This window comes from Caretta caretta, chromosome 5 (assembly GCF_965140235.1).
Source record: "Caretta caretta isolate rCarCar2 chromosome 5, rCarCar1.hap1, whole genome shotgun sequence".
NCBI lineage: Eukaryota > Metazoa > Chordata > Testudines > Cheloniidae > Caretta > Caretta caretta.
The window spans coordinates 16235179-16257359 of NC_134210.1; the positions used below are offsets into that span (position 1 = coordinate 16235179).

General features: G+C 43.2%; 1 long non-coding RNA gene across 3 annotated transcripts in view; it reads right to left on the minus strand.

The window, feature by feature from the left end:
- Positions 1-2267: 2267 nt before the first annotated feature.
- The window catches only part of LOC142072100 (uncharacterized), a 36732-nt gene continuing 16818 nt past the window's right edge, over positions 2268-22181 (minus strand). For 2 of the 3 annotated variants that reach the window (XR_012668370.1, XR_012668372.1), the window contains exons 2-3: positions 4200-4253; positions 2268-2845 (exon numbers count right to left, since the gene is read on the minus strand). This is a non-coding gene — a long non-coding RNA (uncharacterized LOC142072100). The remainder of the gene's footprint in view (positions 2846-4199; positions 4254-22181) is intronic. The other variant, XR_012668371.1, reaches the window with a different exon arrangement.

A 22181-nucleotide genomic window follows, 5' to 3' on the forward strand; every position in this document is an offset into this window, starting at 1 on the left:
TAACATTAGCTTGGAGCTGGAACAGAATTCAGTTTACAAGGTGAAGACGACCAAAGGCATAGTTAATGCTAACCTTAAGGCTCCTTGCCAGTTTTGCAGCAGCTGGGCATGTCTGAAGAGGAGACAGAGAACAATGGAGAGTCATTACAGATAGGAAATGTTGTGACGAAAGAGAGACCTTGCGATAAGTATAAAATGTGTCCAATAGATACTTAGACCAAATAAAAATCTCACGCTCACAGAAATTTCCTGGGCTTAAAAAGTTCTGCCTGTTCAGATATTAAAAGCTTAACTTGCTTCTTTTTGAGACGGGCCCAAGCCAAAAACCCGATCCAAAACACTTCTGAACTCTGAGGTAATTTGGATCCACTGTCCACAATTTTTGAATGTTTGGGGTTGGCAGTGCTGCAGCAGACCAATAATAATCTTTAATCACAAGAACAAAACCCCATCCAAGTTAGTCGATTTCTTAGAAATGTTTCTTGAACATGGTAGAGGCAAATTAAAGATTTTGTTTCACGTTGCTAATATACTGGCCTCCACAACCACCAGTCCAACCTAAACTTGTACCAAAATTGCAATCATCTAATCACTGGAGCAGAACTCAGCAGATGTTTCTGTTTCTGCTAGCAAAACGGTATGATGGGATTTTCCTCTACACAATGGCAGCACATCAAATTCCCTACACCAAGTGCTATTTAGGGAAATGAGAAAGCTCACCAGCTCATCCTGACTGTTCTGGTGTTACAGCTGATTTTCTAGAAATCCCCCTAAGTACTGTACTGTTTGTTAGTCAACTGTCTCCTCTTAAACTGCATGCAGAAGTTTATAGCTGAAAAACACACAACAAATGCTGATTAGCCGGAAATAATCCATCTACTCAAAGTTTACCAGAAGGAAGATTTCATAGTTGGCTATTTTTAAAGAATTAAACGCATATAAACTCTTGTTTTAAATCTGCTGCCTATTCGTTTCATTTGGTGACCCCTAGTTATGAAAAGGAGTACATAACACTTCCTTATTTACTTTCTCCACACCAGTCAGGATTTTATAGACTTCTATAATATCACCCCTTAGACGTCTCTTTTCCCAACTGAAAAGTCCCAGTCTTATTAACCTCTTCTCACTTGGAAGCTGTTCCATACCCCTAATCATTTTTGTTGCCATCTTTGGGCTTTTTTCAATTCTATATATCTTTTTTGAGACGGAGTGACCACATCTTCATGCAGTATTCAACATGGGGGCATACCTCTGATTTATACAGAGGCAATATGATATTTTCTTTCTGATTATTTATCCCTTTCCTAATGATTCCCAACATTCTGTTCGCTTTTTTGACTACAGGTGCACACTGAATGAATGTTTTCAGAGAACTATCCACAATGACTCCAAGATCTCTTTCTTGAGTGGTAACAGTTAATTTAGACCCCATCATTTTATATGTATAGTTGGGATCATGTTTTCCAATGTGCATTCCTTTACATTTATCAACATTGAATTTCATCTGCCATTTTGTTGCCGAGTCACCCAGTTTTGTGAGGTCCCTTTGTAATGCTTCACCGTCTGCTTTGGACATAACTATCTTGAGTAGTTTTGTATCATCTGCAAATTTTACCACCTCACTGTTTAGCCACTTATCCAGATCATTTATGAATACGTTATGATTTCTCCAAACCCCCTAATCCTAAGGTTACTAGTTTTTGATGCTTCTAAATAAAATTTAAGGTAAAACTGAATACACACCCTTTACATGTTAGTCACAAGAACATTTGGTTCCAATTTTGCCTGGGCTTTGTTTAGGTGCATGAGAGAAACAGAAGGTGAAGGGACTCTGGTAGTGGAAAAACTCTGCAGGGCTTGTGCCTGCATTCTGCTATCCAGGATTTTATATTGGCGCCCATCACTGTACAGTAGCATCAGGGCCTGTGCAAATGAGGAAGGGCACAGGAGGTGAGCCAGGACAACCTTCTCCCCTGCATTAGACTGGGAAATTGGCCAGGGGCAGAGGGATGCATAGGTTGCACCATCTTTAAGGATGGTATGAAGGCTTTAGCCTCTTGAAGCTGAAAAACTCGGGCTTAATGTCAATGTCAACATTTCACCTTTGAGCTCTTTGTGTAATTCAGGTTCTGCAATGAAGCCACTACATAGTGCCTTCACTCAAACCTCCATGCTACAATTATGGGTCAAGTCTCCTAAGGCAATTAAGGGCGTATTATGCCGGACATTCCAACACAAGTGAGAGAAACAAAATCAAGGAAAGGAACTTTCATTTGTTTAACCATGTTCATTTATTTTAACACTTAATATCAAAAAGGATTGACTGAAACCAGGTGACTGGTCACATTTGTAAGTCAACAAAATATGCATGAGAGAGAGAGAGCGCGCGCACGTGCGAGAATACTCCCAGGGTCTCTAGTCATGCAAACTCATCTAACCTTACAGATAAAGCGGAGTCAATACTTATAGATGAAACCTCCAAGAAAAATCCATGCTGCAGGGCATAATTCAATTGAAGGCCAACCAAGTCAGTATTGAACCAATGACTTCATGTGGTTGAAAACAGAGCTATGGTTCTCATTGCAATTTTTATGCATAGCCCTATTTTGATTATTAAATTATGCATTCTTAAGTATCTATTCCTGTAGAACCTGGCATAAATTCCAGCTCCAGTCCACCTTCGAGTTCTCTTCAGCTATGAAATTCTTCACTTCCTCTCAACTCCTGTCGTACGTTAGTGGCACAGAATGCCGTCATCTCTCTCTGTTGCAAAGTGGATATCAGCGGTCGGTGATCGAGTACTGGGTGAGCAACCCAGAGATGCAGAATATTGATGGATGGTCTGCTGTAAAGACAATATAATTTTGATTAGAGAGAGATCTTCAACCCATTCACACATTGAAGTCAATGTAAGGTGATCAAGATTTGGCCCCTGGAGACAGAGATATGGGGCCTGATTCGGATCACACATCACCATAAATCAAGAGTTACACCAGCGTAAAACAAGCACTCAAACATCAGGCCCTTGCAATTTATCAAGGTTTTGGGGATGCTTCAATGGTCAAAGGCACTTGTGACAGGAGACACTCATCTCCTGTGAGCGCCTCCATTCGCTTGGGTGCACACCTGCACTCTCTCTCTGCTCCTGGCTTCTCCTTTCAGCTATTAACCTCATCAGGTGGGTCTTCAGTAGCCCAGCCCTCCAGCTAAGTCACACAAAGTCTAACACATGAAGGGACCCCTTCCGGGGTAAAAGATCCAACAGGGCCTATCCACGTGCCCTTCTTAAAGTCTTTACCCCTGTCTCTGGGCTCAGTCCTCAGCCCCTTCTGGACTAGCTTTATGTCCATGCCTGCCCTGTTATAAAGCAGTGCCTCCAGGGCTTTCTCTAGGGAGACTCCTTGCCTAATCGGTTCTTATTGCCTCTGCTCTCCAGCCAGGTCACTCCAAGTTCAGAACCCTACCCGGGGTAACAAAGTTCAACCAATGCTTGGCCCTCTTCAGGGTCTTCAGCCCCATCCTAGAGCCCTTGAAACTCCAGTTCTATGCTTGGCTTCTACAAGAAACTTGTCCCCTTCTGGGGACTTTGGCCACTCTGCATGTGGCTGGTGGGGAGAACCAGGCCCATCCATTACTCTGGGTCCCAACCCAGGGACCCTACAAATAGCAGCCACATGCTGCCTCCTTTAACTCCACTGCTGCTGCTATTCCCTGAGCCACTTCCCACATAGCACCTTCCTCTTCACCCTGGCTGAACCTCAGGGTTCTCGGTCTGTTCCCTGCTTAGGCCTGGGAGAGACCCTGCTCCTTTTCTCCATTGAAGTCAATGGCAAAGCTCCCACCAATGTCCCTGGGACCAGGATTTCACCCTGAGTTTATTGCACAAGTGGTTCACTCAAGCAACACAGCCTGTTTTTCGAAAAGCTGGTCGGGTCAGCGTTTTATGTTTATGGCGACGTTCTGTATAGATTTACTTTAGTTGCAAACTCCAACTATTTCTTATAAACAAGCTCGGACTTCATGATAGCACTTCCGGCCAAGTAAGCATCTTCTGGGAACGCACAGCATTTAATAAACAGTAGGTAAACACTCACTTGGGTTTGTATCCAAAGTAAACACGAACAAATGCATGTGCAATAATGACCAGAAGGCTGCTGCAGCCATTCCTTGGCAGTTATATTTTCATGCTGCATATTTACCTGTGTAATCAGGCCTTGTCTTCCACCTTCCACATCATTATACTGACGAAGAACCTTTAATAAAATGGGGACATGGTCACAGTGCATGGTGTAGCTGCACAACTTTTTATACTGTGTATCTGGCAAGCCATACAGATGACAGGAGAGGAAAAAACAGGACTTCTCTGAAAGTCAGGCTACAGTGTACATTAATACCTTTCCCAAAGAGGAGGAAAAACATGTACCTTTGGGACTGACTGATCTGAGAACAGGGATGTATGTTACAGAATATGTAACTGTCCTGTCATCCTGTGGACTGGACCTAGTGGAATCCCTGCTTAGGGGCATATTTGAGGTAGCTGCCATCCTGTGCACCATCTCTGGGACAGACTGTTACAAAGTGAGTCACCATGCTCCCTCTCTTTTATGAAGCCTCTTTGTTCTTTGTTTTCCTTCATCTAGACTGAGAAATCACACTTTGCTCACTGAGCGGGACAGACTAGAGGCAAGTATCAGAAAACATAGCATTAGCCATTTAAAAATGACCAGAAGTCACTATGTCCAATAAATCAATATTATTCCTGAATAATTTACTCATCGGTAAATCCCCTCTTAAGAATCAGAGGCCCGGACTGAGATTTTCAAAGCAATCTAGGACATTTAGGCACATCTCTTCATTAATTTTAACAGCAGATAAGTGTCTGAATCCCTTAGACTGCTTGGAAAATTTCAACCCTGGTTTCTTTCTCAGTTCTCTCTATTTATCCCTCTCTCGGCTACATCCTTTTTTTCAAGTCATTGTTGATATAGAGGCATTATGAACATTTCATTCAGGTTAATGTTAGCATGCTCTACGGTCTAACTCCCCTATTGTAGTTTACAGTGTTGTAGCTGTGCTGGTCTGGGATATTACAGAAATAAGGTGTGTGAGGTACAGCGTTCCCTTTAATTTTTCCCACCCATGTGCAGAATGAATTTTTTTATGTGCACCAATATGGGGGTGAAGTATGACACATCACCTTCATAACGGTGCACATAACAAAATTCATGTGGTGGGGGTGGGGCTGAGGGGTTCTCAGTGTGGGAGGGGACTCAGGGCTAGGGCAGAGGGTGGGGGTGCAGGCTCTGGGATGGGGCCAGGGACGAGGGGCTCAGGGCTGGGGCAGAGGGTTGGGGTGGGGGAGTGAGGGCTCCATCTGGGGGTTCTAGGGTGGGGCCAGGGATGAGGGGTTTGGGCTACAGGAGGGTGCTCAGGGGCTGCGACGGAGAAAGAACTCCCCTCAGCTCTCTCTCCCCGCAGCAGCACCTGGGCTGAGGGCGGGGCTGGGGCTGCGGGAGAAGTGCCCCTTCCCTGGGCTGCTCCAGCCGTGCCTGGGGCTGGGCCGCGGCAGTTCCAGGCCGCAACAGAGTGGAAGTCGGTGGAGGGGCACCCTGGACGCGGCAGATCCGGGCCACCGTGGCTGTGCCGTGTTGGTGGTCAGGCTAGGTTGGGGCTGGACAAGGGGCGCCCCTTGTCCAGCCACTCCCTGGCCACGACAGGTCCCCAGACGGGTTCCCCAAGCGCCTGCATGGCACTAAATAGGCTGCTGCGTGGCCGCACAGCTTCCAGGGAGCTTAGGAGAGATAATACCTTATATTGCACCTACTTCTGTTAGCAAAAGAGCTCTGTGTAAGCTTGAAAGCTTGTCTCTTTCACCAACAGAAGTTGGTCTCAAAAAAAATATTACCTCACCCACCTTGTCTCACTTATTATAGCACACTTATTCTAGATAATGATGACTGCAATTATTCATTACTAGAGCTTTGCAAAGTTTTTGGTCCAAAAATAAAGATTTGGGGACACTGAAACGTTTAGTGAATTCACGTTGGTTTCACCAAATGTTTTGTTTAAAAATACAATTTTAAAAAAACTTTTGTTTCAACATTTTAAAACAAAAGGTTTCAATTTTTTGGTTTGAAAGAATTTTCATTTCAAAATATCCTTTAATTTTTTTTACAATTCAAAAATCTATAAAAATGTTTGAAATCAAAATGGAACATTTCAGTTTTGTCCATTTTTTTTTTTTTACTTAAAACAATTTTTTTCTTCAACTTTTCAATTTGTTGAAAGTTTTGAAATTTTTCATTTTCTGTCTAGCCTGAAATCATTTTTACTTCAACTTTTCAAAATTGCCAGTGAACCAAAAAATCTCTTATTCTACTCGGCGCATTGGCTTTTCCATTCTCCAGTCTGCTCATTGTTATGAATTGCTTGGTTCATATTTACTTGGACTTAGTCACTGCATACTAATACACAGGCTGCATTTCTGTAAAAACATTCATTCCTTCCATCTCCAGAGAAAATCACAAAATATAGACCTCAAACATAACTCGACCTTTTTGGCTTGAAAGCTTGTATGCTGCAAATTAGCTTCTGCTCTAATAAAGGGTGTCACATTCTATGCTGGCTTTATCCATAAAATTGTTAAGTCTTGTCAATTACTGAGCTGCCTTTCATTTATTGCACTGCTTCCCAGCCAGCATTGTTAAAGTACCATAAATTCACCAAAAAAATTCCAGTTCTACAGAGAGGTTATAATGGTCTCAACATGCATACAAAAAACTTGACAATCATTAAGGCGCTCCATCATGCTGACTACAATTACTTCCTTTTTGTTCTGTGTTTGTACAGCACCTAGCACAATGGGGTCCAGGTCCAAGAATTTGGGCTCCTAGGTGTTACCAAAATACATGTAATTCAGAATATGTCCATATAAAGAGTATTGAAAGCCCTCATAGCCCCTTTTTATTCCTAGCTGGTTTTCAGGTTACATTTTTGTACTTAAGTTGTACATCGTATTTTGGTGCTGGACTGCAGGGTATTTAGATAGGAGCCCCAAACAAAATTTTAGACCTGAGTAGCCTGATTCTAAAAGACACAAAGATAGTTGTAAGAGAAATGGATGGCATCGTGGGTGGAGTGGAACTGATATGACAAGAAATTCACTAATCAAGATTTAAGTACCAGCAATAATTTTAAAGAGTGCTTCTTATGTGTGCACATCTGAAATATGCTACAGGAGTTAAAGAGTATTCTTAATAATAATTTTGGGGACTGGAAGTCAAAGGCTAAGCAAAATCTGCTGAAAAAAAAAGGGGCTGCTGTTTGTTAAACAAAAGAGGTACAAAATAGCCACTGGATTTACTACTGTTGCTTCCCCCTCCTGTGTTTTAACCTGTAGGGCCAGGGCCTCTAGGGAGAGCTTAATTCCATATGAAACAGACACAACTCTGTCCAGTCTTTATGAACCGAAAATCACGAGTACAGTATTATCTCTGCACAGGTCAGAGGAGATGTACAATAAGCCAGCAGGAGTCAAGCAACATGTGAAATAAGGAAACATCTGAAGCAGGCAAAAAGGCTTCCCCTTCATAAATGCTGTATACACTGTTTGGTCTAATGGTATTACCCAGTGCTGGAAATATGCCCAAGCTGAGCCACACTGTTCAAGTGGAAACTTTGCTAATTTTCATGCCAGGAGACTAAATTAAACCTCAGCAGACTAACCCTAATTCAGCATTGTCAACTCTCATCCTTGTATTGTGAGTGTCATGATATTTGGTGTTTTTCCTTAAAGTTTCTGGGACTATGATTACATGAAAATCTCAGCTTTCATTTTTTTAAAAGTATGGTGAGAAAAGTGTGGAGACGTAACCCATGTGCACCCTAAAGGCTCGAAAACCAAAAGGAAAATAAAAGAACCCAAAAAGTGTGTTATTTAAAAAAAATCCTCATGATTTTTAAGCCAGTCTCATGCTTTTGGGGGGAGCCTGTCTCCTGAATCTTGAATACTTGAGGCTGATAATATTGCTAGTTCTGAATGCTAACATTCCTACAAGACAAAAAAGGGAGGAAATTTCTGGATCCAAACTTCCTGTAACTTCTGGAGGTGTTCAGATCCAGGGGTTTGGTTCATGCCCATATGTAAAAGCTGACAACTAGTCTTAAAGGTTAGCTTTAACTTTGTCTTTGGACAAAGATGGAAATCTTGCCAGAATAGGCTCCCTTATTAAGCTGGAAAGACCATAAAAGAGCCTCTCTCTTGGCACTTCAGCATCTCCTCTCCCTGCTCCAGCTAGGATGTGTGGGGAAAGTGAACAATATTTAAAAAACACAAACAAAAACAAAAACCCTAGAATGTTGTGAACTTCAAAAGAGCGTTTAGGTCTAATTTAGGGCAAACAGTTGTGGTAAATTGTTTTCTTTTATCAGAATTAATGTAGCTGTTCTTAGGTTCAGGGGCATAGTAGTTGATTATAACAGAGACAAACAGCAAGAAGAGCCTCTGTAGGAAATCCTTCTGAAAGGGCATTAACATTAGCTTGAAGCTGGAATAGAATTAGGTGAGGAAGACCAAAGGCATAGTTAAAGCTAACCTTAAGGCTCCTTGCCAGTTTTGCAGCAGCTGAGCATGTCTGAAGAGGAGACAGAGAACAATGGAGAGTCATTACAGATAGGAAATGTTGTGACGAAAGAGAGACCTTGCGATAAGTATAAAATGTGTCCAATAGATACTTAGACCAAATAAAAGTCTCACGCTCACAGAAAGTTCCTGGGCCTAAAAAGTTCTGTCTGTTCAGATATTAAAAGCTTAACTTGCTTCTTTTTGAGAAATTGCAAATTGTTTTTTACCAAAATTGCAATCATCTAATCACTGGAGCAGGACTCAGCAGATGTTTCTGTTTCTGCTAGCAAAACGGTATGATGGGATTTTCCTCTACACAATGGCAGCACATCAAATTCCCTACACCAAGTGCTATTTAGGGAAATGAGAAAGCTCACCAGCTCATCCTGACTGTTCTGGTGTTACAGCTGATTTTCTAGAAATCCCCCTAAGTACTGTACTGTTTGTTAGTCAACTGTCTCCTCTTAAACTGCATGCAGAAGTTTATAGCTGAAAAACACACAACAAATGCTGATTAGCCGGAAATAATCCATCTACTCAAAGTTTACCAGAAGGAAGATTTCATAGTTGGCTATTTTTAAAGAATTAAACGCATATAAACTCTTGTTTTAAATCTGCTGCCTATTCGTTTCATTTGGTGACCCCTAGTTATGAAAAGGAGTACATAACACTTCCTTATTTACTTTCTCCACACCAGTCAGGATTTTATAGACTTCTATAATATCACCCCTTAGACGTCTCTTTTCCCAACTGAAAAGTCCCAGTCTTATTAACCTCTTCTCACTTGGAAGCTGTTCCATACCCCTAATCATTTTTGTTGCCATCTTTGGGCTTTTTTCAATTCTATATATCTTTTTTGAGACGGAGTGACCACATCTTCATGCAGTATTCAACATGGGGGCATACCTCTGATTTATACAGAGGCAATATGATATTTTCTTTCTGATTATTTATCCCTTTCCTAATGATTCCCAACATTCTGTTCGCTTTTTTGACTACAGGTGCACACTGAATGAATGTTTTCAGAGAACTATCCACAATGACTCCAAGATCTCTTTCTTGAGTGGTAACAGTTAATTTAGACCCCATCATTTTATATGTATAGTTGGGATCATGTTTTCCAATGTGCATTCCTTTACATTTATCAACATTGAATTTCATCTGCCATTTTGTTGCCGAGTCACCCAGTTTTGTGAGGTCCCTTTGTAATGCTTCACCGTCTGCTTTGGACATAACTATCTTGAGTAGTTTTGTATCTGCAAATTTTACCACTTCACTGTTTAGCCACTTATCCAGATCATTTATGAATACGTTGAATAGTACTGGTCCCAGTATGGACCCTTGATGGACACCACTATTTACCTCTCTCCATTTTCTGTGGTGGCTGAGAAAAAGTCAAAGAGAAGGTTACAGGTTTGCTATTTCTCTGTTTACTTCCTGTTCCCGAAATAAGCAGGCACAGAAAAAGCAGAAACATAAGTGAAAGTGATGCAGTTGCAAAGTTGGAGCTGTACAGACTGAGGCTGCAGAAAAAGAGAAAGATCATCATCAAATCTTGGAGCTAATAGAGTTGGAGATAAAGAAAAAAGAAAAGAAAATCTCAGAAGCAAGCTGATGAGTTAGCACATCAGCAGGCCCTCAAGCTGAAAACCCAGGAAAGAAAGAGAGCAAAAGCACCAATTGGACTTGCTAAAAAAGCAGAACGAGAACCCTTCTACACCATTGATTCCCACTGCTCCAAAAATCTACAAATGGGAACAATTGTGTCCTGCATACTTGTAGGATCATATTAAAGAAGTTCTGTATTAAAATCACAAATGAGTTTGATTCCCCATAGTTTAAATTCCAGGGTATTACTAATTAAAAGGTCTCTTGGTTTTTGGTACTGTTTCTCTCCCTCTATGTGTGAAACTTGCAAGCTGCTAATTGTGTTAGTACATTCTAAGACAGAGTCTGTTCTCAAACCAATTCCTTGTAACAACAACTACTCACAGAGAGAGAGACTCAAAGCAATACTCTGTAACAATAGAAACAGCACCCAGAGACTCCCCGCCCTTTTGTTGTATTCATCTCGCTTTGTTAACAATTGTGATTAAAATAGAGATAGAGGATGTATGTGGATGGATGCTTGGTGTGGATAATAACTGAATGATCAGGGAGGTGCCAGCCTAAGAATCCAGTGTCCATCGGCTGAAGAAGGTGTCAAGTGGAAATAACCAGAGGACCCCCAGAGAGCAGACTGGAATCCACCCAACAGCCTCAAGAATGGGAGAACCAAAGAACAAGATAACATCTGGCAGCACGGAGCCGTCAGGAATGTGCCATCTGCTGATTGATTCAGCAACAGCATGATGAAGCAATTCCCATAGACTGGCATAGGAAGAAATTCCTATAAAAATGGACTCTAGAAAGTGAGAATTTTGGGGTCTGATTCTGCAAACCAACTCCCAGGAGCATCAGATGTGCATCTGACAAGGCCCTGCTCCCTCCTCATGTCCAGGCCACCTGGCCAGTAGCTTGGCATGAGCAACTCTAAGGCTGGTAACTATGATAACAACCTTGCAGAACCTGTGTGTGTGTATGAATGAATGTGTGAATAAATATGAGATTGAATGGAATGTTATAGCTATAACTAACTGCTTACTATGATTCTTTCTGTATTCACAATAAATGTGGTATTTTGCCTTTTCTCCTTTAATAAGATCCTGCTGGTTTTTATTTTATTGGTATAACATACTAAGGGACAGACTATGTGGCAGACTATTTCACTACTTTTGAGAGGCTGTGTGTGATTCAGATTCCTGATCACAAGAGAATCCCCACTTTGGTTGCAAATTTAACTGGTAAATTTCTGGATATATTCAATAAAATGCCAATTGGGGATGCTTTAGATTATTCTAAATTCAAAGAAACAGTTTTAAATGATTTCAGATTATATGTTTCAGGGGTAGAGTAAAATTTAGGAATCTTACAAGGGGTATGAATAATGGGGAATATGTGAACAAAATGAAAGATTTGATGGGAAAAATGGGTAGGGGGAAAAGGGGTTGCAAGTTTTGAAGAAATGTTTGACCTTATTGCTCAGGAGCATTTCCTAACCATATGTAAAGATGACGTGAAACAGCATCTGTGGGACAAAGATGTGAAAACCATGGATGACATGGTGTCTCTGGCTGATGCCTTTGAGCAGGCATCAACTGAGACTAAATCACAGAAAGAGGGGTTTAAGCCTGGTTGGAAGCAGGGCTCCAGTTTTACCCCTTGGAAGAAAGAGGGTGACTGGGAGGCTGGACACTCACTTCCCCCAAACCATTCCTCTCATCCCATCCCAAATCTCCTGCGAAAACAGAAGAGCCCAAAAGGTGCTATCACTGTAATTCCACTGATCACTTGAGGAACAAATTCCCCGTGCTTAGAAGAAGCAAGCAACAAATAGCCCATGTGAATTCTGCTGTCCTCAACACAGAAACCTCTCAGGTACCTGTCACTTATCACTTGGTTTTGTGAGATTAGCCTCTGCAGAACCAGATATGGAGCACAGTAGGGTTGTCAGGGTTAATGGCAGGGAATGCTTAGGATGGAAGGATACAGGAGCTCCAATTTCTCTGGTTAAGGAGAGTGTGGCCCCAGATGCCAACATATTACCTGGTCAAATGGCAGAAACTGTAGATGTGGGCAGAACCACATTCCCTATGCCACTAGCTTGAATTTGTGTGGTGTGGGAAGATTTGGAAAGTGTTTTGACTATGGGGGTGATAGAACACCTAGTTGACATGAAGAAAAGGAGTACTTGTGGCACCTTAGAGACTAACCAATTTATTTGAGCATAAGCTTTCGTGAGCTACAGCTCACTTCATCGGATGCATACTGTGGAAAGTGTAGAAGATCTTTTTACACACACAAAGCATGAAAAAATACCTCCCCCCACCCCACTCTCCTGCTGGTAATAGCTTATCTAAAGTGATCACTCTCCTTACAATGTGTATGATAATCAAGTTGGGCCATTTCCAGCACAAATCCAGGGTTTAACAGGAACGTCGGGAGGCAGAAAAAACAAGGGGAAATAGGTTTGAATAGAGACTGGGAGTGGCTAAGGCATTATGCAAGGTAACCTAAGTTAATTGTATCCAATTTGCAAATGAATTCCAATTCAACAATCTCTCGCTGGAGTCTGGATTTGAAGTTTTTTTGTTGTAATATTTCAACTTTCATGTCTGTAATCGCATGACCAGAGAGTTTGAAGTGTTCTCCGACTGGTTTATGAATGTTATAATTCTTGACATCTGATTTGTGTCCATTTATTCTTTTACGTAGAGACTGTCCAGTTTGACCAATGTACATGGCAGAGGGGCATTGCTGGCGTATGATGGCATATATCACATTGGTGGATGTGCAGGTGAACGAGCCTCTGATAGTGTGGCTGATGTTATTAGGCCACAATTTGATACAAAATGATACAACCGCAATTGCTCCAACCCCTCAGACAGAGACAAACACCTACAAGATCTCTATCAAGCATTCTTACAACTACAATACCCACCTGCGGAAGTGAAGAAACAGATTGATAGAGCCAGAAGCGTTCCCAGAAGTCACCTACTACAGGACAGGCCTAACAAAGAAAATAACAGAACGCCACTAGCCGTCACCTTCAGCCCCCAACTAAAACCCCTCCAACGCATTATTAAGGATCTACAACCTATCCTGAAGGATGACCCAACACTCTCACAAATCTTGGGAGACAGGCCAGTCCTTGCCTACAGACAGCCCCCCAACCTGAAGCAAATACTCACCAGCAACCACATACCACACAACAGAACCACTAACCCAGGAACCTATCCTTGCAACAAAGCCCGTTGCCAACTGTGCCCACATATCTATTCAGGGGACACCATCATAGGGCCTAATGACATCAGCCACACTATCAGAGGCTCGTTCACCTGCACATCCACCAATGTGATATATGCCATCATACGCCAGCAGTGCCCCTCTGCCATGTACATTGGTCAAACTGGACAGTCTCTACGTAAAAGAATAAATGGACACAAATCAGATGTCAAGAATTATAACATTCATAAACCAGTCAGAGAACACTTCAATCTCTCTGGTCACGCGATTACAGACATGAAAGTTGCAATATTACAACAAAAAAACTTCAAATCCAGACTCCAGCGAGAGATTGTTGAATTGGAATTCATTTGCAAATTGGATACAATTAACTTAGGCTTGAATAGAGATTGGGGGTGGCTAAGTCATTATGCAAGGTAACCTATTTCCCCTTGTTTTTTCCTACCCCCGCACCCCCAACGTTCTTGTTAAACCCTGGATTTGTGCTGGAAATGGCTCACCTTGATTATCATACACATTGTAAGGAGAGTGATCACTTTAGATAAGCTATTACCAGCAGGAGAGTGGGGTGGGGGGGAGGTATTTTTTCATGCTTTGTGTGTATAAAAAGATCTTCTACACTTTCCACAATATGCATCCGATGAAGTGAGCTGTAGCTCACGAAAGCTTATGCTCAAATAAATTGGTTAGTCTCTAAGGTGCCACAAGTACTTCTATTCTTTTTGTGAATACAGACTAACACAGCTGTTACTCTGAAACCTAGTTGACATGCTTCTTGGAAATGATTTTTTAGGTGTAGCTCAAGTTGTTAAGATATTTGCCTGCAGCAATAAGGAGTATTATGCTGGGACCACTGAGGAAAAGGGTAAAGTCCCAGGAACTGCTGAAGAAAGAGGGAAAATCTCTTCGATTCCTCTGCAGCAGGGGGAAGCAGCATGCTTCCAGGAATGGGGGAGGATGAGCCCAGCTCCCATACTGCAGCTGTAGGCAACAGCACATTAGGGTATTGAATAAACCAGACTGTCCAAGCAGAAGGTGTGGTATGATAAAAATACCTGGCAACGCCTCCCTATGGTGAAATATTTGGTATTATTGTTAAATCTTATGATAAAAAGTTATATGCTAATGGTAAACTTTGCCAAATTCTTTGTCATACTGATGGTAAATCCTATGAAAAGATATAACATGCATGATTTCAGGGAAAAGCTTTTGGACATGCTAGGAGCAGTAAATAAAAACCCACCCTGTGTTAAGAACCCATGTTGTTACCTGTCAGTTCTGTGTTCTTGGGGAACCAAGGCACAGTACCAACCACCTGTCCAACTCATGAAGAACACCCCCCCCCCCCCCCCAGCCTCTGCTTGAATCAAAACAGATCAGAAGAAAGACTTACAAAAAGCAATGAAAAGGCAGTGGGGAACACACCTAAACCCCTCCGGATAAAGGTGACAGGATTAAGGAAACTCCCATGGCCTCATTTGCATTGAAGATGGGACAGAGAGGCATATCCATTAACATACAGAATGGAGAACAGAAATTCCAAGGCAAGAACCGCACAGAACTCTGGGACCAAAAAAAAGCAGGGAAGCACTGCATGATGGGGAAATCTCTGCTCCAAATGTTAATGAACCCACGCCTGCACACACCCAGCTCAGTAGTTATCAGACCAATTCTAGTAATACATCCTTTATTGGTATCCAAAATACTGAAGCTGCCTAATTGCATTGTGAGCTCCCTCGAAGGAACACCGCCCATAGCCAGGAATGATCAGCTCCTATTGTCTAGCCTGAACAAAACAACTTTGGTATACTCCCTTGAGCCATCAGGTTACCCATAAACAAATCTCTTGTTCTCCCTTGAACCATTGTTCTGTCCCTACAAAAACTGCTACCCATGCTCAAATAAGTGCTTTGATTCCTGGATCCAAAATCTTCATCAGTTCCATTGGGACTTCATCTTCTCCTGACTTATCGTGCTGGGGGCTCTGCCTGTCTGCAGCACTCCAGACCTCAGCTACCATCACCCTCAGCTACCTGGGAGCCCCAATCGATTCAAGCTTCACGGAGTGGTGAGAACTCATCTCTCTCTCAGTGTAGCCTTCTGACCCTGACGTGTGTGATCAGTTATAGTTTTCTAAACCTGACTTTTATAATCAAAGTTAAGTTAGATTTAACTGTTTTGTTTGTTTGGCTCCCCTTGTATGGTTATTACCTGGCAATATATAACTTTCATGGTTAAGCTGGTTGCTTCTCTCTCTCTCATATGATACAAAGAGATGCTTTCTAGCAACCCAAACATGATACATTTGCTAACTTTTGAAATTACCAGACTGATCCACAAAGTGTTAAAAAGTACACAGAAGTTTGCAAGAGCACATGGGGGTAACACAACAATGTTTAGCAACGCTTGGTAGTTGTATGGTCAAACGCTAAAGAGGACCTTGGGCACACTCCCTCCACATTAGTCAGTGACTAACAGTCCTGCAGTAAACCATCAACAGTGGGTATAATAGAGCCTCCCCTGGCACTGCCATGGCTGCCGGACCCCCAGTTGCTGAGTTTGGGGGGCAAGTTTTTGCTTTATTATGCCCCATGCAAGTTCCAGGGCAGCTGAGGAGGTGGGATGTGCTATTCAGCTTCCCAGGTTCATCAGTAATCTCCCTGGACTCCAGAGAGATTACTGAGGAACCCAAGAAGCTGAGTAGCACATCCCACCTCCTCAGCTGCCCCAGAACCTTCCTGGGGCATACCAAAAGCTTCTTTCCCCAGGGGCTTGGGGGCTTGGGACGGGAGGGGAGGCGTGGTGCAGCTGCGGCTGGCCCGGGGATCCTCCGGGCAGGTAGGGGGCGAGTCTTGGGGCTTTGGCTAGACTGGGAATCCTATGGGGGAGGGGGGAAGAGAGAGAGCATTCGGGCCTCCAGCCAGCCCAGGGTTCTTCTCGGGGCTCCAGCTGCAGGGGGGTGGATGCAGGAGCGGAGCTGGGGGCTAGGCTCCCTGAAGGAGGGGTCCACCCGCCACCAATGCCGTAAACTAAGGCGAGAGGTGTGTCCTGGCTGTGGACGTCTATGTAAGTGCAGCACCTGCCAGAGGTTTGTGGCTTGGCACAGCATCACCGTGTGAGGGGGATACCGCAGATTGGTAGGACAGAGACCTCAGCAGTCCCACGGTCCAGGTTGCACTCCAGAGACCCCGTCACAGGCTGGTAATAGGATATGGAACCTTTTTGTCTGTTGGATTCCAATCCAAATGGTAACTAAACGTTAGTATTATTAATACTGCACTCGTTCCCAAAGGTCACAGTCAGGACCCCATTATCAAAGGCACCATACAAATAAATAGGAATATATTAAATTCAGCCTCTGATACCTGCACTGAAGAGAATTCTGTGGTCTGCATTCTGAAAAAGGTCAGTCTAGATGATCATAATGATCTTTTCTGGACTTGAGATCTATGGGCCTGAGTCTCATTTACAGTACTGCAAAATAAAGAGGACTGAATGTAAATGGGAATCCTGTGTAAAACCGTGTTTTTGTTCTGTGTTTGTATTGCACCTAGCCCAATGGGGGTCATGATCCATAACTAGGGCTCCAGGGGCTACGGTAATACAAATAATAATAAATGAGAATCAGGTTCTATGAATCTACAGTTCTTGCCCTGATGAATTTGCAATCAAATTTGAGACAAATGCAGAAAAGGAATTGTAACAAATAATAGGATGAGGGCAACGTTAGTAAGATTATGCGGTCACCTACATTTGCTATGTGAACAGCCTCTAAATAGTTATTTCCAACTGTCCTATGGTTAAGCTGCCACCATACTTTGGTGGCCAGGGTGAAGTAAGCCTTAACTCAGTTCCGCTGGATAGGATACAAAAACACATTGCGAAAACCAGTGCTGCAATGTAGACAGATGTTCCAGTGTCCAAAACTATAGATCTAGCCTCGACAATGATCCATCCCCCACCATGCACACATACTGCATCACAAACCACAATTTCTAACGGTTTTTATATATTCTTGTGACATGCAGGAGATGAGCTACGTCTTTGATGCAAGCCTGCAAAAGTGCTGCTGAACTAGTAAGCAGTTCTGCCTTATTCACAGAGGCAAAGGTTTGAACTTTTTACACAGCAGGGCAGAGCTATTGTTGTTCGTGAATTGTGCTCAATCTGAACACTTCTCAGATGTATTTTCATTCTGTCAGTGGGGCTGAAATCTTGGGGTTACTCATATAACCGATTATCTGGATTTTAACAGCATCTTATTACAGAGGATCTCAGGAAATAACTTTCTAGCTCTTTTCTGTATGAAGAGCCTAGAAAATGCAACCAGTATAAACAAATGACTACCACTGAGAGCAGCTGGGCTCTGCTTCTGCAGGACTCAGAGGCAGGGAGGATCTGAACATCCTGGCTACACACACTCTTTATGTAAAATGGCTTGGCTAGGTTTGGATGCATGTCAGCCGGCCTCATGCAAGGTGTTATGATAATGGGGGACAGGAATCTGTACTGGGGAAAAGGAGACCGACCCCCCCCACACATACACACACCCCGTTTTGCAGTCCCCACCCCAAAACACTAAAGCAATGTTTATCTGAGGAAATAGTCAGTCCTCTATGGGACTGGGTCACCTATGTCTCATTAAAATTGCAGCAGGATTATGTAGGTAGAATATAATTACCCCAGTTGGAATTTGGCCAGGACACCAGGATTGTTAACACACGCGCTTTAGTGGGGCTCACCATGGAACCTTTAATTCTCACAAGTGATCAGGGCCTCTGTTTTATGGATACCCTGAAAGGCAGTCTCTCCAGCAGCCTGAGTTTCCATGTTGGGGGCTGGCCATGAAGGGCCTGATCCAGTTCCCATTGAAGTCAATGGCATTCTTTCTATTGACTTTAATGGGAGTCAGCATCAGAGTCAGCACTAGTACTTGGACAGAGCTGGCCAAGAAACAAGTTTTTCCCTCTGGAGAAAATTTTTCTGTTCCGTATCGGGATGAAACAAACCAAAAAGTGCGGGGCTCAGAGCAGTCTCCCCGGTGTACCCTACCCAAGGGACAGCTCTGGCTGTGACAGATTCAGTCTGGGATGGTTCAAGAATATTCAAGATTCATGTGGAGCCACTCTGTTGGAAAACAAATGATTACATAGGAGAGGCCTCCTTCACCTTAGAGCACCCCTTTCCCAGGGCATTTCCTCTTCTTCATTACCCATTTCTCTAAACTGTTGGCGGTCTTCTGGCTCAAGCGAGCAGCCAAGGGTTTTTTTTTAAAGCTATTTTTACTTCCCTTATCTCACTAATGATCCCTACCAAAAGCCCTTTCATGCAGGCACAATATTCCTCCAAAATCTTTACTTTTAAGGCACAACTCTAACTCCTTATTTCATGGACCTACAGTTATTCTAAGCATGATTCTTAACTTAAAAGTTACAGGACATTGCCAAATATTCTATGAGAGAGGGACCTCACTAAAGGAGCTTAGTCTGAAAAAGGAAGAGACCGTTTGCTCAGGTCTGTGCCTCAGTTTCCCCACTCTGCAGCAACTACTCAACAAGTACCACGTGATTAGGGTCACATGCTGCCCGCATTCCTCCACCAATTTGTTACCAGATTTTCCATTACTTTGGGGTTCACTCATTTGTTAGGGTTACTCTTCTGTAATTCTATCAGCCTACTGATTGTTTCACTTGTGTTCTCATACAAAGCTCTACTTCTCCCATCTGCAAGTTCCCTCCCAACGGAGCTATTCTGCAGAATCTAGGTTTCCCAGGGCTGGGTTCTTCCAGCCCCAGAATCAGATGAACACAAACACACTCACACATGTTAACAGAGCACCTCTGAGAGGACCAGGTTAATCAACACTCCCAAGCTGACCCCTTATATGTTCCTGGACTTAGCAGGCTGGGTCGAGCAGCATTTCCAAGCTGACACCCTCATATGTCCCAGGTTCAGCACATCCCTATCCCCACTTTCACGTTACAATTGTTCTGGTAGTAACCCACTTGATGAGCAAACCCCCCAGGATTTGTGTGTGCTGCAGGGATCTTTAGCTTAGGTACAAGGAGTGTTGCTACAAAGCGAATAGGGAAGCCAAAACACACCCTCAAAAGGAGAGAGAGAAAGAAACAACCAGCTTAACCATGAGAGTTATTTACTGCCAGGTAATAACCATACAAGGGGAGCCAAACAAACAAAACAGTTATATTAAATCTAACTTAACTTTGATTTTAAACGTCAGGTTTAGAAAACTATAACTGATCACACAGGGTCAGGGTCAGAAGGCTACACAGAGAGAGAGAGAGAGAGAGAGAGATGGGTTCTCACCACTCCGTGAAGCTTGAATCGATTGGGGGTCCCAGGTGGTGATGGTAGCTGAGGGTCCGGAGTGCTGCAGACAGGCAGAGCCCCCAGCACGATAAGTCAGGAGAAGATGAAGTCCCAATGGAACTGATGAAGGTTTTGGATCCAGAAATCAGAGCACTTACTCGAGCTTGGGTAGCAGTTTTTGTAGGGACAGAATAATGGTTCAAGGGAGAACAAGAGATTTGTTTATGGGTAACCTGATGGCTCAAGGGAGTATACCAAAGTCGTTTTGTTCAGGCTAGACAATAGGAGCTGATCATTCCTGGCTATGGGCGGTGTTCCTTCGAGGGAGCTCACAATGCAATTAGGCAGCTTCAGTATTTTGGATACCAATAAAGGATGTATTACTAGAATTGGTCTGATAACTACTGAGCTGGGTGCGTGCAGGCGTGGGTTCATTAACATTTGGAGCAGAGATTTCCCCATCATGCAGTGTTTCCCTGCTTTTTTTTGGTCCCAGAGTTCTGTGCGGTTCTTGCCTTGGAATTTCTGTTCTCCATTCTGTATGTTAATGGATATGCCTCTCTGTCCCATCTTCAATGCAAATGAGGCCATGGGAGTTTCCTTAATCCTGTCACCTTTATCCGGAGGGGTTTAGGTGTGTTCCCCACTGCCTTTTCATTGCTTTTTGTAAGTCTTTCTTCTGATTGGCTTTGGTACAAGCAGAGGCGGCGGGGGGGGGGGGGGGGTCCTTCCTGAGTCAGACAGATTGGATTCTGTGACCTGGTTCCCCAAGAACAAAGAGCTGGCTGGCGTTAGGGGCTTATTCCTTCACCCACTTACTTCCCTCATCCTTCTCGCATGAACACAGAGCAACAACACCCAAAGTCCAAAGGTGCAAACAATTCGATGTTTATTGGAGTGAACTTCCAGCAAGCATGATTCCAGTTTCCTTTCTTAGTGTCCCCCTTCCCAGCTCTGACACCACAGAGCCTTACCTGTGTCACTGTTCCCATTCCCCCACTTAGCAAAACATGATTCCAATTTCCCCACCCCCATTTCCTGTTCCCATTTCCCCCACCCACACACTTCCTGATTGACTGCAGACTATATAGTAAAACTTGAGTTCTGCTTAGCTATACCTTAACCAATCATTTTACTGAAATTTAACTAATCAATCCTAACATATTGTAACATGATTATTTAACCAATTATATCCCACCACCTTAATTAGTTTAGATCCAGCAAAATTAATTATACAGCAGACAAAATCACAGAACGAGACAGAGACCATGCCAATAAACAATAGCAAAGTGGGAACTATAATGACAAAACAATACAGAAGTGAGGATTTCACATCCCAGCTATTGATAAGTGAGTTCTTGCCAGACAGGATGCTATCAAATTAAGTTTCCTTTTACATTTTCTAGGCACTTCCCTTTCTCTGGAAGCGACAGAAATACAATCCTGTCCTGATAATGCCTAACAGCCCAATAGCACCTTCTTTCAAGTTTGGAATGTAAGGATGTGACCGGTCGCTTCCCAGCTTATGGCTGCCTCTGCTGCTTAGCCAAAGGCCTTATACAGTCAGACAGTGATTTTGATTCTCTCTTTTATACCTCTAAAACTAGCTAAGTGATAAGAATACACCTAAATTAGAGTATAGGCCTTTACAGACAGGCCTGAATATCTATATCCTAACAACTGGTAACAAATCCCCGCTGTTGATGGGTTGCTTGTGCCAAGCAAGTATCCCTATCACATCCTTACTCAGTGGTACCGGGTTTGATCTTCAATCCACTGCAGCCGCCGCATCAGTCGCTGGATCCAGCAATCCAGTAGAACCAGACCAATTGCTAGTATAATTTGGAAACTGATCATCACCATAATGGGGTGAAGCATGATATTTAAAAGACCTGTTGCACTGGGGCTTCACCCAAGCAAAGTCTCCCACCGAGAGTGATGGCCTGTGTTTTTAACTGCAGCTGCTAGCCTAGAGATCTCCTGGTTGTGGTGTTGAATCTCGAGTTTGCCATTCTCCCCCAAAGTTCGAAGCTTCTGCAGCTCAGTTTGTAAGGAGGGATGAGTTAATAGTTCCTTAATGGCAGTGAGACCCATTCCCAGTGAAATGGGGGAAATCTCTTTGTAGAGCTCAGGATACGCTTTCAAATGTTGTACAGTCCATATAGGCACAATAAACAATAGTGGTTACATTACAGAAACAGCGATTAACTAAGGCACCATGGGTTGAATCTGTAACCCTTCTGCCCGTCAGAGTTGGCAGCAACAAGGGCCGGGTTCAATATCTAGGGGATCCATTCCAATAACACAATGCAAACCGGCTCGAGCCCCCACCCAGTGACCTGGGACAAATATATACCACGCCCGCTGGGCGCCTCCAAGAGGC